The sequence below is a fragment of the Alosa pseudoharengus genome, unplaced genomic scaffold (genome assembly GCF_046254945.1).
Source record: "Alosa pseudoharengus isolate Yale_2024_CS ecotype anadromous, Long Island Sound unplaced genomic scaffold, YU_APseudo_1.1 YU_APseudo_1.1_scf_18, whole genome shotgun sequence".
NCBI classification, from domain to species: domain Eukaryota; kingdom Metazoa; phylum Chordata; class Actinopteri; order Clupeiformes; family Clupeidae; genus Alosa; species Alosa pseudoharengus.
In genome coordinates, this window is record NW_027468650.1 from 5192195 (window position 1) to 5199694 (window position 7500).

A 7500-nucleotide genomic window follows, 5' to 3' on the forward strand; every position below is an offset into this window, starting at 1 on the left:
CTGTTTCTCCCCCCACCTCTTCCTGACACGATTTCCATGACTGTGGAGAATTCACACAGTGCAGGAGAAAAGGGAGGAAAAGAGGTGTGTGTGTGTGTGTGTGTGTGTGTGTGCGCTTGTGTGTGTGTGTGTGTGTGTGTGTGTGTGTGCGCTTGTGTATGTGTGTGTGTCTGTGTGTGTGTGCGCTTGTGTGTGTGTGTGTGTGTGTGCGTGTGTGTGAGTGTGCATGTGTGTGTGAGAGTGTGTGTGTGTGTGTGTGTGCGCTTGTGTGTGTGTGTGTGTGTGTGTGCGTGTGTGTGAGTGTGCATGTGTGTGTGAGAGTGTGTGTGTGTGAGTGTGTGTGTGTGTGTCTGTGTGTTTGTGTTGTGATACAGCATCCTCTTCTCCTCACTTGCTTCTGTTAAAGTGACTCCAGATGTTATTTCAGAAAAGATGCTTGATGGAGAGGAGGCTGAATAAACCCAACTGAAAATGATGACCAAATACAAGAAATCCAGTGTGTGTGTGTGTGTGAATACGTGTGTGTGTGGGAGAGAGAATGTGCATCTGCGTGTGCAAAAGTGTTGATTAATTTACTGGTCCTGAAACAATCTAAATGCAAATGTGAGCTCTCTATCAGTATGGCCCAGCTCATAATGAGGAAGGAATTTAAATGGCCTGCTTGCATTCCTCCCTCTTGCGCAGGCAACTTACATTTAAGGAGAGTGACTTTAGCATAAACAAAGTGAAATTGTTGCCACATTGCTGCTAACACTCCTTCAGTGTTTTCTGCAGAGAACCACTCAAACGTAAAACCTGGCTGTATTAGGCAAAATCAATGTTGAATTGAGCACAAAACTGTTTAAATGGGAGGATAGGGGGCTGCGAACACATATCCTAGTGAACACACATATCACATATCCTAGTGAACACACATATCACATATCCTAGTGAACACACATATCCTAGTGAACACACATATCCTAGTGAACGCCAGAGGTGGAAAAAGTACGAAAATATTGTACTCAAGTAAAAGTACCAATACCTTGATGAAATATTACTCAAGTACAAGTTAAAATACCGATCTGTAAATGTACTCAAGTAAAAGTAAAAAGTAGTTCATTTCAAATGTACTTTAAGTAAAAGTTACTTAGTTACTTTTTTTTTTTTTTGGGGGGGGGGGGGTACCAGAACAACCAGTTTCACCAAAGACTTTCTAATGAGGAGATACAGCACTCAAAAAATCCTCCATAGTAATGCATGGGATTAGTTTGTAATGCCAATATGGCAGTTGTCTACACATCATATGTCTACACATATCACAACCCTTCCGCGGCAAAACGTCGACATGTGAATACATTGAGCCAATCATGTGGTGTGTTGTAAAATACATTGAGTGTCACACAAGAAACATTTCATGATGGATAAAAGCAAGAAGCTCTCCCAAGACCTTTGCAACCTTATTGTTGCAAAACATATCAATGAAACTGGTTACAGATGCATTTCAAAACATCAGAATCTTCCAGTAAGCAGCACGGGAGCCATTATCTGCAAGTGGAAGAAACATCACTGCATCATCGACCGGCCATGCACAGGATCTCCTCGTAATATTTCTGACCAGGGAGTCAGAAGGATAGTCAGAAGAGTAGCCCAAGAGCCAAGGACCACTCTGAGAAAGCTCCAGAAAGACTTGAAGGCAGCCAATTCAATTAAATAGTTCTGGAAGTAACTAAAGATCAGGATTCACAAGAGGGACCCCTGGAATCTGTTTAGAACAATGGGCCAAAATCAGACCTGATACTGCGACCAATAAGTTTTGTCATACAGGACATGTCTTGAAGCTGTCTTTACAAACAAAGGCTTTTCCACAAAGTATTGAAGAAATTTCAGTAGACATGTTCAATACTTTTTTCCTGTGTCATTCCACTTTAATACACAAAACTCTTATGTTTGGATTTTTTATATGTGTGTTAATATAATGTGTGGTGAAAATTTCGAATACTGGAAGTTTAGGCTAATTACTGAAAAAAAAATAAGCGTTCAATACTTATTTCCACCATATATTTATTTTACCTGAATATTTTAACTTCCAAATTAAATGTCAAAATGAATGTCAGACGAAATTTAAAGTTTGACTGACTGGATTTTGTATACAAAACATAGTGAAAACTGTGTAAGGTCACCCTCACTCTCCCTTGCTAAAGAGCTAAATGGTTTAGTCCGCCTGCACGATTCATAAGGTAGTCTATCTTTTGTTTATTTAGTTGAGCATCGCTAGTAGTGGACCGCTATTTGTTTTGCTGCTGGTGCAATGTCTTTCTCCAAGAAAGCCAAGTCAGGTTACTAAAAACAAAGGCCAAAACAGGAAAAAGAGAGACATCAACATGAGGGGAAACAACAACTGCTAATGAACTTCTTTCCCAAGAAAGGTGAGCACAAACGTCAAAACACAATATCCCATGGTGTTTGCTTAAATATCTCGCAATCATTAGTGCTAAAACGAACTGAGACAACCGATTGGAATAGCGGAAAATACACTTTCATAGGTTAGGCTAATCTGATGCATTTCGTGATCCAGTCTCCATCACTTTCAGAAAGACTGCATGGCGCCAGCTTGATTCATGTCCTGTTGTAGGCTACATGCTGATCATTATCACTAGGCTAGTGGTTTAGGGCGCAATTTTTTTCTCTCCCTTAAAGTTTTTTTACTCAAGTAAAGGATGGGATTTTTGATGTAGCGAAGTACAATACTTCACTCAAAATGTAATCAAGTACAATTTAAAATACCGATTTTATAAACTACTTAAAAAATACAAAATACACAGAAAAACTATTCAATACAGTAATGTGAGTAAATGTATTTTGTTACTTTCCACCTCTGGTGAACGTGCATATTCTAGTGAACACACATGGGACTGAGAGTGGAAACGAACTGTACTGTCTCACTATGGGTATGGGCCAATGCACAAAAATGTATCAGCAATCCCTAAGAGTTTATAGCTACATAGCGTGACTGTACATGTGAGCCAGGACACACAGATACAGTATGCTCAGAGTGTCATTTATTAGAAGTCTAAGTCGAGTCTCAAGTCTTTGAGCTTGAGTCCAAGTCGAGTCTCAAGTCTTTGAGGGGCAAGTTCAAGCCAAGTCTTTAAGACACAAAATAACAAATAATCATATAGGCTGCAGATTGCCTGCTTTGCTCCTTCCTGTTTGGTGTTGGAGCGAGGTCACTACTGGTTTTTACATTGTTCACGTCACTATTTGCATGAGCCACGACTAAAAGATATTGTCGAAACGCCAAGACTAGAAAAAGACTGACGCGAACTGACTTAAAACCACTAAAACTGGCACCTTACACTAAACAATCTAGTTGGTCGGAGCACGCCGCGACTCCAATACAACTCCAGTGATTCAGTCGCCGACTGTGAAATCGTGCGAAAATCGTACAATGTAAGACTGGCCCTATCCTGTCATTGGGATGTCATGAGAAATGAATGAATGACTGACTGAATGAATGAATGAATGAATGAATGAATGAATAAAATCAAACGTAATTGATGTATCCTCAGAGATGGGGACTTAAGTCTGAGACGCCTTACACACACACTTAAGTCTCGAGTCACACTTACATTTGGCATGACTTGTTTATCCCATGGTTGAGTTCAACACCATCTCAAAATGCAGGACTCAAGTAAATACGTTTATGTGTGTGTGACACACACACACAAACACACACACACACACACACACACACACACACACACAGTAATTGTTGCCCAAAACAAACACACACACACACACAGAGTGAGTGTTGTCCTCACCAAAGTCTGTTTGTTTGTGTATGTGTTTGTTTGTTTGTGTGACCAAGTGACTGTTTGTTTCAGATGAATGATTCTGGAGAGGACCAAACATTAGAACATTAGAATGGGCCTTCACAAAAGAGAAACAAATATTTATCTCACAGATTGACAGATATGCCAGTATGCAGGTAACTTTTGGTTTGTGTAAACAGTGAAAATAAAAGAAAAAAAAGAATTTAAAAAATCAAAACATTTTAAAATAAATAAATAAATAAAAGTGTACCATAAACATTTCATGGATTGTAAACAGCCAAACGTGTCAAATTAAAAGTTTGAAACTGTGGATTTTACAGACAGGTTTAACACTTCATACATAATTTACAAATTAGTTATCAAGAGTGCTTGCCCATTGAATGGAAATATAATTAATTGTATTTTGTATTATCCCACAAGCATACTAGTGCAGGGCATTACTTACAGTGCTGCATTAGTGGCGTCTCCTTATGTCCAGCACTGCGTGAATGCCGTCTAATGCAGGGCATTCCTTATGCCCAGCGCTGCATGAGTGCTTTCGGTCCAATTCAGGCCCTCGCACAAACCTAAAGGAAGCAATAGCTGAACAGGACTCAGGCAATATCAATCCATTCAGTTGTGGCATGAACACACAACTTTGCCACACCTTTTCCGCAGCAATTGCAAAATTCCTCTCCTTCCCCTTCTCTCTCTCTCTCGCTCTGTCTTTCTCTCCCTCTCTCTCTCTCTCGCTCTGTCTCTCTCTCTCTTCCTCCAGTGCTCCAGGCTATTTTCAACTAGAGATAATAGCAGCTCCTATAATTGCACACATCCCATCTGATAGCTATCAGGAGTGGGGGGAAAAAATGGCACCGGTAAGGTTTGCATGAGGATTCAGCAGTCCATGGTCGATAGTGGCCTTTAGGATGCCATCGTCCAGGGATTTTTTAACCAATAGGTTTCCGCACGGCTGACAAAGTGTTGAAGTCAGCAGGGTCACCTCCACAGTCGTGTCTTCATCTAACATGGTGACAAGGCCAGGCCAGGTGCCTTACATGGGCCAGGCCAGGTGTCTCACATGGGCCAGGCCAGGTGCCTTATATGGGCCAGGACAGGTGCCTTATATGGGCCAGGCCAGGTGCCTTACATGGGCCAGGCCAGGTGCCTTAGATGGGCCAGGCCAGGTGCCTTATATGGGCCAGGCCAGGTGCCTTAGATGGGCCAGGCCAGGTGCCTTATATGGGCCAGGACAGGTGCCTTATATGGGCCAGGCCAGGTGCCTTAGATGGGCCAGGCCAGGTGCCTTATATGGGCCAGGACAGGTGCCTTATATGGGCCAGGCCAGGTGCCTTAGATGGGCCAGGCCAGGTGCCTTGGATGTGTTCCAGAGGATGTGTTGTGTTCTCTTAGCTGTACGACGTGATCAGAGGTGGTATTTTGATGGGCGTCGGCTGACATCATGACCCCGTGCTGACATCGTGACCCCGTGCTGACATCGTGACCCTGACTAAATTTCCTATTTGCTTTGAAGGAGACGCATTAGCCATCTTAATCACCGCTGGACCAATGGTTGGGGCGGTTGTAGCTGTTTGCACTTGTTTTCCCCTCAAAAGTTCACTTGAAAAAAAAAATGAAATGGGAAAAAAATAATATACCATGTGGTATGTGGTATTAGTTGACAGGTTTAGCTAAACATGTTGCTGTCACAGAGATTTCAAAGTCAGACTTGTAATGATGGCTCAACATTTTCAAGCTGGAAGACCATAATAAGCAACGCAGGGCCTGAATCATAACAGTGATTAAATATATGCATCCTTCCATACTCCACCAATCAGTGGTGCATCTTTGAAAATAATAGAGATCGACGAGCCATGCGACACGGACTCAACCAGCACATCTTAATTATCTCTAAAGTGGAGCTCTGTCTACCAGAACGTCATGAAAAACACCCTAAATTGAATAACGTACATCAGCTACGGTCTGCAAAGATGTTGATAACAAGCTATCAGAAGCAAAGTCTGCCTGGCCAGTGGTGCAGCTCCTACAGTGGTTTTGGATTTGTGTGCGTATATACAGACGTGCTGTTTCTAGCTCATATTCCACCCTGGGCATCCTCCCCTTTAGCTCCTACAGTAGGTTTTGGATTTGTGTGCGTATATACATACGTGCTGTTTCTAGCTCATATTGCACCCTGGGCATTCTCCCCTTTAGCTCCTACAGTGGGTTTGGATTTGTGTGCGTATATACATACGTGCTGTTTCTAGCTCATATTGCACCCTGGGCATCCTCTCCTTCAGCCCTTTGTGGTCAGACCAGTTTTATATTATTATGACCGCCGTGCAGCGAAGCGGCGGTCATATAGGTTTAGTCAGATTTTTTTTTTTTTTTTTTCTTTTTCGCATGCCCAAATTTCTGTCAATGATTCCCGGGACACTGAAAGACCGGGGTACACGAAACTTGGTGGGCATGTAACCCCACATGGATAGCATGGAACCATCGTTTTTCGTTTTGATCTGTAGCCCCCCCGCTGGACTGGACCCCCCGAAAGGAGGGTAGGGCAGACACAGTTTTCTGTGAATATCTCGAAAACCGTAGGGTTTAGGAGGACCATTTTTTTTTTGTATGTTGATCTCAAGGGGCCATGTCAACCCATTCCATAACCACTCATTTCATGTATAGCGCCACCTAGTTAAACACAAAAAAGTAAAAATGAGGTGTTGTAATTGAAGGTATCTGTGACCTAACAAAGTCAAAACTGTACAAAATTGGAAGTGTAGGATCATTATGACACCCTCTGTATGCACGCCAAGTTTCGTGGAATTCCGTTCATGGGGGGCCACACAATAAATTAATTTATGTTACTATACACCAACTGGCCTGTAGGTGGCCGGAGACAGTTTTCTGTGAATATCTCGATAACCGTAGGGCCTAGGAGGTCCACCTTTTTTATGTATGTTGGTCTTAAGGGGGCATGTCAACCCATCCCATTACCACTTATTTTATGTATAGCGCCACCTAGTTAAAAATGAAAAAGCAAAATATTAGGTGTTTTCATCACAATATCTCTGGCTGACAAGGTCAAAACTGCACGAAATTAAAAGTGTAGGATCATTATGACACCCTCCGAATGCATGCCAAGTTTTGTGTACTTTCGTTCATGGGGGGCCTTACAATAAAATAATTTATGTGTACATTTAGTGACGTACACCAACAAGGATTCCCGGGACACTGAAAGACCGGGGTACACAAAACTTGGTGGGCATGTACCCCCACATGGATAGCATGGAACCGTCATTTTTCGTTTTGATCTGTAGCCCCCCCGCTGGACTGGACCCCCCGAAAGGAGGGTAGGGCAGACACAGTTCTCTGTGAATATCTTGAGAACTGTAGGGCCTAGGATGACCATTTTTTTATGTATGTTTGCCTCCAGGGGTCATGTTAACCCATTTCATGTGCACACATGTGCACAGATACACACACACACACACATACATTCACAGTAATCATACGTATGACACATACTCACACAGTAGACATATGTACGCTTGCATGCACAGGCACATACGCAGGCACAAACACAAGCACGCACGCACACACACACACACACACACACTCACACACACACACACACACACATAACATAAACATAACACAAACAATCAAGAATTTCTCAGAATTATAAACAGGCAAGATGGAGGTGGGGTTG

The 7500-nt window shown here is 42.5% G+C and overlaps 1 long non-coding RNA gene across 1 annotated transcript in view; it reads right to left on the reverse strand.

Annotated features, from left to right (window-relative positions):
- Positions 1-4372, reverse strand: part of LOC143130879 (uncharacterized) — a 13699-nt gene extending 9327 nt beyond the window's left edge. Inside the window, exon 1 of the long non-coding RNA XR_012988011.1 lies at positions 4261-4372. This is a non-coding gene — a long non-coding RNA (uncharacterized LOC143130879). The remainder of the gene's footprint in view (positions 1-4260) is intronic.
- Positions 4373-7500: the final 3128 nt, after the last annotated feature.